Source organism: Petaurus breviceps, unplaced genomic scaffold, assembly GCF_028583685.1.
Source record: "Petaurus breviceps papuanus isolate PSGF00001 unplaced genomic scaffold, PetGlider_PUasm1.0 90895, whole genome shotgun sequence".
Taxonomy (NCBI): Eukaryota; Metazoa; Chordata; class Mammalia; order Diprotodontia; family Petauridae; genus Petaurus; species Petaurus breviceps.
Window position 1 is genome coordinate 10,987,191 of NW_027187372.1, and position 7,891 is coordinate 10,995,081.

At 35.6% G+C, this 7,891-nt stretch overlaps 1 pseudogene; it reads right to left on the reverse strand.

Moving 5' to 3' along the window:
* Positions 1 to 1,394: 1,394 nt before the first annotated feature.
* On the reverse strand, positions 1,395 to 2,130 carry LOC138151190 (kelch-like protein 15 pseudogene; annotated as a pseudogene).
* Positions 2,131 to 7,891: the final 5,761 nt, after the last annotated feature.

Consider the following 7,891-nt stretch of genomic DNA (forward strand, 5'->3'; position numbering starts at 1 on the left):
ATATATATATATATATATATATATATATATATATATATATATATATACTTGGCAGTGACTTTCAATAAAAGGTCAAACTGCAAAGATTGATTTTGTGATAGTAATGTGTCAGCCTATCTCTATTAGTATTTTATATCATGTCTGAAGCTATGATTTTTCTTTATATGTTAAAGGTATCAATCAAAAGTAAATAAAAGTAAAAGGCAAATGCCTTTAGAAAGGGTTGGCCATTTGAGATTGATTATCAGAAATTATATTTACGAAATGTAGTCTAGTCTTTAGTTTTTCTTGCTTCTCATATTCACAAATTTCAAATAAGTATTATGTACTTCCTTGAATTGAAACTCTTTCAAATGACTCTAGTAGTTAATGACACTTTAGTATTCTCCCTACCTCACTACCCCTGAAAAAAAAAATATCAGATACCATGATGTTTCAAAGTCATAATATTCCTAATTTTCTAGTAATATAAAGAGATGTCATTTCAGAAGGTTCATGTCTCAGAATAAATGCCAGGAAAAGATTTAATTTGGGGACTGAGTATGTATAAACTTAGAAAAGAAAGCACAGATCAGGGAAACTGAGCTCAAAAAATAAAAATGAGATTAGAAGCCAAATAAGGTAAGCAATTTCGAAAATTATTTTGTCTTCTGTGGGCAAAAAGTAATTACAGGTGAGACACAGGTCATAAAAGTAAAAGAAAAAATCTAGGAAAACGACTGTTTTTAAGCTTATAGACAGGCCTCAAAGTGCAAAAGGTCATTTTGATCAAAATAGAGCCTAGGAACATTTTCTCTACTTACAGAGAAGCATTAGACAGTCAAATTTGATCAGTGTTCACACTACAAGCAACAACAAGACTAGGTAAAATGAATAAAAAAAATGACTAATATCTACAAGCTTTTAGCTATAGCAATAATGATCTTATTAGTGTGTGTGTGTGTGTGTGTGTGATTAACATATTTCCTTAATGGACAAGGGAATATTGTACTTTGTGACATAAAACTCTAAAATATCTGTCTGCTTTCAATTTCTACATAACAGAACAAGTTAACTGTTTCAATGTTGTCAAAATAAAAAAAAAACACAGCTTTGCTCACTTCAAAGTCAGTCACTTTTTGAAAAGAAGAGCTAAACAAAATACATAGCATTCTATCTGTAAATACCTTATATATCACTTAAAATAAGTCTATTTAAGATTAAGTATAAAATAAAACAAAACAAAAAAAACCTAGATCCTAATAAGATGTTATAAAACCCAAGTTACTTATCTTTCACTCAAAAAGAAAACAAGCTAGATACTTCAAAAATTAATGTCCACACATTATTAGCCAAACTAACCTCTCCCCTTTCTGACAGGTATAGCTCTCTCACCTATGTTAGGCACAAGTGACCTAGCTAAATGAGAAATACAATCTATTGCTTTCAAAGGCATGAACCTTCTCAAAATCACTGGATGGGGTGATTGAACAAAACCTGATATTCTGAATGAGGACATTGGTATGTCTCCAGCATTATCTATCATACCATATCCAAGACTGAGCAGCCTCATACAGTTCTATCTCTGAAAACCTGCTCAGAGAGTCATCATCGAAATAAGACATAAGTTTTTCAAGGCTCAGATAGTACAGGAAGTCAAGTCTTGAGATTAGCTCTCTAACAGAAAGGAGATCAACTTCTTGACTACCTTGATGTTTACACCAAAATCATCTAAGATTTTCATAATTTTTGCAAAATTTTCTAAACAGGTTTTGACTAAGAGAAAAGAGCAGAAGAACTTCACCACTTTTATGAATTGAACATATATGGCAGCATGCATGTTTTCTTGAATAGTTTTCATGCTCAGTTCTATAATTCCATAGTAATTAATTGTAGAACATGGCTAAAGCCTGTAGCATTCGGACCTATCAAATGAACTGTGTCCTCATCTTGCTCCCTCATGTCAGCTCTTAACATTATCCTAAAATAGTCACTGTGGGTTGCAAGGAGAGTTTTATGGGCTTTTAACTGATGATCTTCAATGACAAGTGTAAATTCAAGAAGTAATACCTGCTCATGAAGTGCTCTGACCCCAGCAGAGACACTGGTGTCATGGATGGTGGAATTACACCCTTCCATGTTCTCTGCCAAATATCATCTTGGTGGTCTTGGTCCAGTTATGAGTGGACTGATGTCTGCATGAGGAAAAGCACCTCCCCCACTGGTATTAATTTGCATCCCCATATTCCACCAAAGAGGGAAGATGCAGTGCTCTGCAGGACAGGAAGACTGAACCCTCCTCCTGCTCTGACTCCTCCTCCTTATCTCACCTCTTCAGGGGATTCACCCTCCAGGACTGGGCACAGGCACCTAGAGGAAGCCATCACGGGGATAGCCTAAATGAAGGCTGCTGGGGTGACTGTGGCCCTGCCTTCCCTTGCCCCTGGTCCAGTGCCAATATATCCATCTTTTTTCTCAATAAACAATTGCCTCAAAGGTAATGACAAACATGAGACAACATACCAAAGTTTATGGGATGTAGAAAAATCATTACTTAAGGGACATTTTATCTCTCTAAATTCTTACATCAGCAAAATAGAGAAGGAATAGATCAATAAATTGGGAATATAATTTTTGAAAAACTCAAAAAAATAAAATAAAAACCTCCAACTGATCACCAAATTGGAAATCCTAAAACCCAAATGTGGGTTTCATAAAATGGGGAAAAAAACATATCTAATGTGCTAATATGAAAACTGTAGGAGCTGGTTTTATGTGAAAAAAATGAGATAGATAAATCATTGGTTAAATGATTGAAAAAAAGAAAACCAATTTCCAGTATCAAAAATGAAAAGGATGAAATCCCCACCAATCAAGAAGAAATTAAAACAATCATTCAGCAATATTTTCCCTAATTAAATGTCAACAAATCTGACAATCTGGACAAAATGAATGAATACTTTAGAAATATAAATTACCCAGATTAACATATGAGGAAATATAATCCATAAAGAAGTCCAGTTTAGAAAAAGAAATTGCACAAGCAATTAATGAATTTGCTCAGAAAACTTCTCAGTGCCAGATGGGTTCACAAGTGAAGTCTACGAAATATTTAAAGAACAAATAATGCTAGTAGTATTTAAAGTATTTGGGAAAAATAGGAGAAAAAGGAGTCCTACCAAATTCCGATAATGAGACAAATATGGTGCTGATACTTCAACTATGAAGAGATAAAACAAACAACAAAAGTGAAAATTATAAACCTATTTCCCTGACAAATATTGATGGAAAATTTTTAAATAAAATACTAGCAAGAAAATTATATCAAGGGAAGGCTAGGTGGCATAGTGAAGAGAGCACCAGCCCTGGTGTCAGGAGGACCTGAGTTCAAATCCAGACTCAGGCACTTAATACTTATTATCCATGTGACCTTGGACAAGTCATTTAACCCTAGTTTCCCTGCCTCCCCCCTCCAAAAGTACAGCAACAACAACAACAACAACAAAATTTAAATGTTTGCTTTGGGGGCAGCTAGGTTGCGTAGTGAATGCAGCACTGACTGGAGTCAGGAGGACCTGAGTTCAAATCCGACCTCAGACACTTAAAGCTTACTAACCGTGTGACCTTAGGCAAGTCACTTAACCCCAATTGCCCTGCCTTCCCCCCTCCAGAAAAGCAACAAATAATTATATCAATATATCACAAAGATCACACTCTCTGCCTAGTTGGGATTTATGTCAGAATCACAGCGTTGGTTCAATTCTAGGAATACTAGAGGGCAACCACTGACCAGTTGCCAGCTAGAAGGATTTGGGAAGAGTGGATCATCAGCAGCTTTGATGGTTTCCAGAATTATCAACTCATAAATGCCAAAGACAAAGTGAGAAGTCAGTAAGGACTTTTTGGAAACAGTGGGTTTTGGAGTGCAGACAGGCCTGTGCCCCCCAAAGAGAGAAGCAGCTGAGGCACAGCAGCTGTGCACCCACCTCAGCATGGCTGCTTCAGAGCTCCTGGCCTACAGATTGTAGGAGGACCTAACAACCAATCTGAGGGATAATCGATTTTACTTTAAACTGCTTGGATCTGGATTGCTGTCTAGGCTGGAGGTCCTGGGGTTCATGATTAGGTTGTAGAGCCAGTGGAGGCTTCAGAGAGGGCAACCAACCAATAGTTCCAGCAGCTGCAAAATCCCCAGTGATTTGGAACAAAGTTCTCATCTCTGGAAGAAGAGTTATACTGTAACAAAAACTCAAAAGTCAAGTAAGGAGCAAGCAAAGGAAGCAAAGCAAGCATGGCAATCCAACTTTGGATTCCTATTTTTGGGGAAAAAAGATCAAAGAATGGAACAGGAGGAAGACAATGAAGTCAGACCTCCAGCACAAAAGCTTCAAAAAAATATGAACAGGTTACAGGCCATAGAGTAGCTTAAAAAGGATTTTGAATACCAAATAAGAGAAATGGAGGAAAAATTGAAAAGAGAAATGAGAATGATGGTAGAAAATCATGAAAAGAAAATCAACAACCTGACTGAAGAAAATAGCACCTTAAAAATAGACTAACTCAAATGACAAAAGAGGCTCAAAAAGCCAATGAGGAGAAGAATGCCTTAAAAAGCCTTATTTGCCAGATAGAAAAAGAATCTCAAAATCTCACTGAAGATAATCATTCCTCCAAAATTAGATTGGAGTAAATGGAAGCTAGTGACATTTTGAGAAATCAATAAACTGTTATACAGATACAAACAAATGAAAAATAGAAGGCGATGTGAAACATCTCATTGGAAAAATTACTGACCTGGAAAATAGATCCATGAGAGATAATTTAAACATTATGGGACTACCTGAAAGCGATGATGTAAAAAAAAACCTAGAAATCATCCTTCATGAAATTCTCAAGGAAAATTTCCCTGATGTTTTAGAACCAGAGGGCAAAATAGAGGTTGAAAGAATCCACCCATCACCTCCTGAAAAAGACCCCAAAAGTAAGACTCGTAGGAATATTATAGCCAGGTTCCAGAGTTCCTAGATCAAGGAGAAAATATTACAAGCAGCCAGGAAGAAACAATTTTAATATTGTGGAAACACAATCAGAATAACACAGGATCTGGTAGCTTCTACACTGAGGGATTGAAGGGCTTGGAATATGATATTCCGGAGGGCAAAGGAGCTGGGAGTAAAACCAAGAATCACCTACACAGCAATACTGAGTATCATGTTTCAGGGGAAAATATGGTCTTTCAATGGAATAGAGAACTTTCAAGCATTCTTGCTGAAAAAAACAGAGTTAAATAGAAAATTTGACATTCAGATACAAGGAGCAAGAAAAGCATGAGAAGGTAAACAGGGAAAAAGGAATCATAAGGAACTTATCAAAGTTGAACTATTTATATTTCTACATAGAAAAATGATAAATGTAACTTATGAAACTTTTCTCAGTAAGAGAATAGTTGAAGGGAATAGAAATATATGTGTGTGTGTGTTTGTGTGTGTGTATAAATACATATATATGCCTATATGAGCTTATGAATATATATGTGAATTTGTGTATATATGTGTACAGGTATATATAGACAAGGGGCACAGGAACAATTGAATAAGAAGGGATAAAAGAAGGGACTTAAAAGCTTAAATTGAGAGGTGAGAGAGGAATAGAATGAGAGGAGATGGGGAAAGAGAGAATGGGATAAATCATCTCACATAGAAGAGGCAAGGGAAAACTGTTACAATGGAGGGGAAGAACAGGGAGGCAAAAGGGAATGAATCAACCTTATTCTCATTGAATTTGTCTTATGGAGTGAAAGACATATACTCTAAATGGGGTATCTCATCCTACGGGAAAGTAGGGGGGAAGGGGATGAGAGGGGGATGATGGAAGGGAGGGCAAGTTGGGGAAGAGGAAAGTTGGAAGCACCCACATCTGAAAACTGTTGCAATGGAGTGGAAGGTGAAAGGGAATAGGACAACCTGATTCTCATTGAATTTGGCCTGAGGAGGGAATAACATAAACACTCAATTGGGTATCTTACCCTATAGGATAATAGGGGGGTAGGGGATGGGAGGGGCTTATAGAGGTGAGGGCATATTGGAAGAGAGGGTAGTTAGAGGCAAGTATTTTTGAAGGGGCATGAGGTCAAGGGAGAAGGTGGAGTGGGAGGGTTGTGGAATGGGATGGAGGAAAGTGTATTTGGTCTTTCACAATATAACTATGTATGCATATTGCTGCCCCTCCCTTTCTTGTTGTTGAGTCCTTTTAGTCATGTTTGATTGTGACCACATTTGGAGTTTTCTTGCCAAAGATACTAGATTGATTTGCCATTCCCTTCTTCATCTCATTTTAAAAAAGAGTAAACTATGTCAATCAGTGTTAAGTGACTTGCCCAAGGTCACATGGCTAGTAAGTGTCTGAGTTCGGATTTACATTCAGATCTTCCTGACTCTGGGCCCAGGGTGCTATCCACTGCAAAACCTAGGTGCCACTATAGGGAAAGTTAGGGAGTGCAGTTCATAGATCACTGGACTTGAAATCTGGAAGACTCATATTCATAAGTTCAAATTCATATATATACACACACACATATGAGAGGGAAGGAAAGAGGGACGGGAAGAGAATTTTGTGCATGTTTCTTTCATTAGAATCTGAAGACCTTGAATATAGGGATCTTGATAGTTGGTTGTTTATTTGTCTATTTTTTTTCATTTCCTATGAATTCTCCACATAACCTAGTACATGGAACATATTGAATGCTCAGCAATATTGAATTGTATATTAAATATTAAAATGTATTTGAATACTCTGTGTGCATGAGAACTGAGATAAGAAAATCAAACTTTATTCTTCTTTATCTAAAGAACTATATTTGTAGAATAAATGAAGTACCATATAAAATTACTTTTTAAAAATTAGCATTTCTTATAATAAAATATACTATGAATTTAGGATATCATTAGTTATTTACTTCTTTTTATGCTTATATCAGATGTACGTGCCTGTTTTTTGTGAAGACAAAAAAAAGTTGCTGAAAATTGTTATTATTGGCAAGTTAAGATAGTATTGCAGAGGTTAATTGATAGGCTATACTTATCATATGCTAATATCCTTTACACAGACATGTTTTAAATGATCATGCTTCTATATTTAAGACTTTGATTTCTTATTCTAAGGTATGTGAGCTTTCATGAGAATTTTGTTTCTGTGCATAGTGATAAATATTATGCCATGTCTAAGTATAAAATGTCTCTCATAATGTTACTCATTACACGCTTCTTTATTTATTTTTTCTGTAACTTTTCTTCTTCATTTTGTTAGTAAGATCCTCAAGAGCTTTGACTATCTCTTACTCATTTTCGCATCTTCTGTAGCACCTAGCACATTGTTGTGGAACTAGAATAAGTATGATGAAGGTCAGTTGATGTCAAAGGTATTGAAATATCTTCCAATTTAAATAAATTATTAGTTGTGAAATCTACAAATATTATGCAATAACTACTTGTTGATTATTTTTCTAGGTATTAAATTTTCTAGTTAATTCTTTAGGAAAGTTTTGAGGATTTATTACAAATAGCTGTGCTATTCTTCATTTATCTATTTATTTTGTTGGCTTATTAACTATTAATAGAATATTCATCTTACAACCCCTACTACTAACAGCCCTGAACATTTTTACCCCCCAAAATTATTCAGTGACTTCTTAAATATACGAAATGTGGTTACTCTTGTATGATCAAAATAGGCACAACTTTCTTTTCCTTTCCTAAGTATTTTGGAAGATACTTTTCACAATGGCTACACCATAGGTAGCTAAACTCAATGTCCAAAGTAGAGCTCATTTTTATACAGTATAGTGTCATCTTCCCCAAACCCAGTTTATCATCATCATCATCATCATCATCATCATCATCATCATCATCATCAT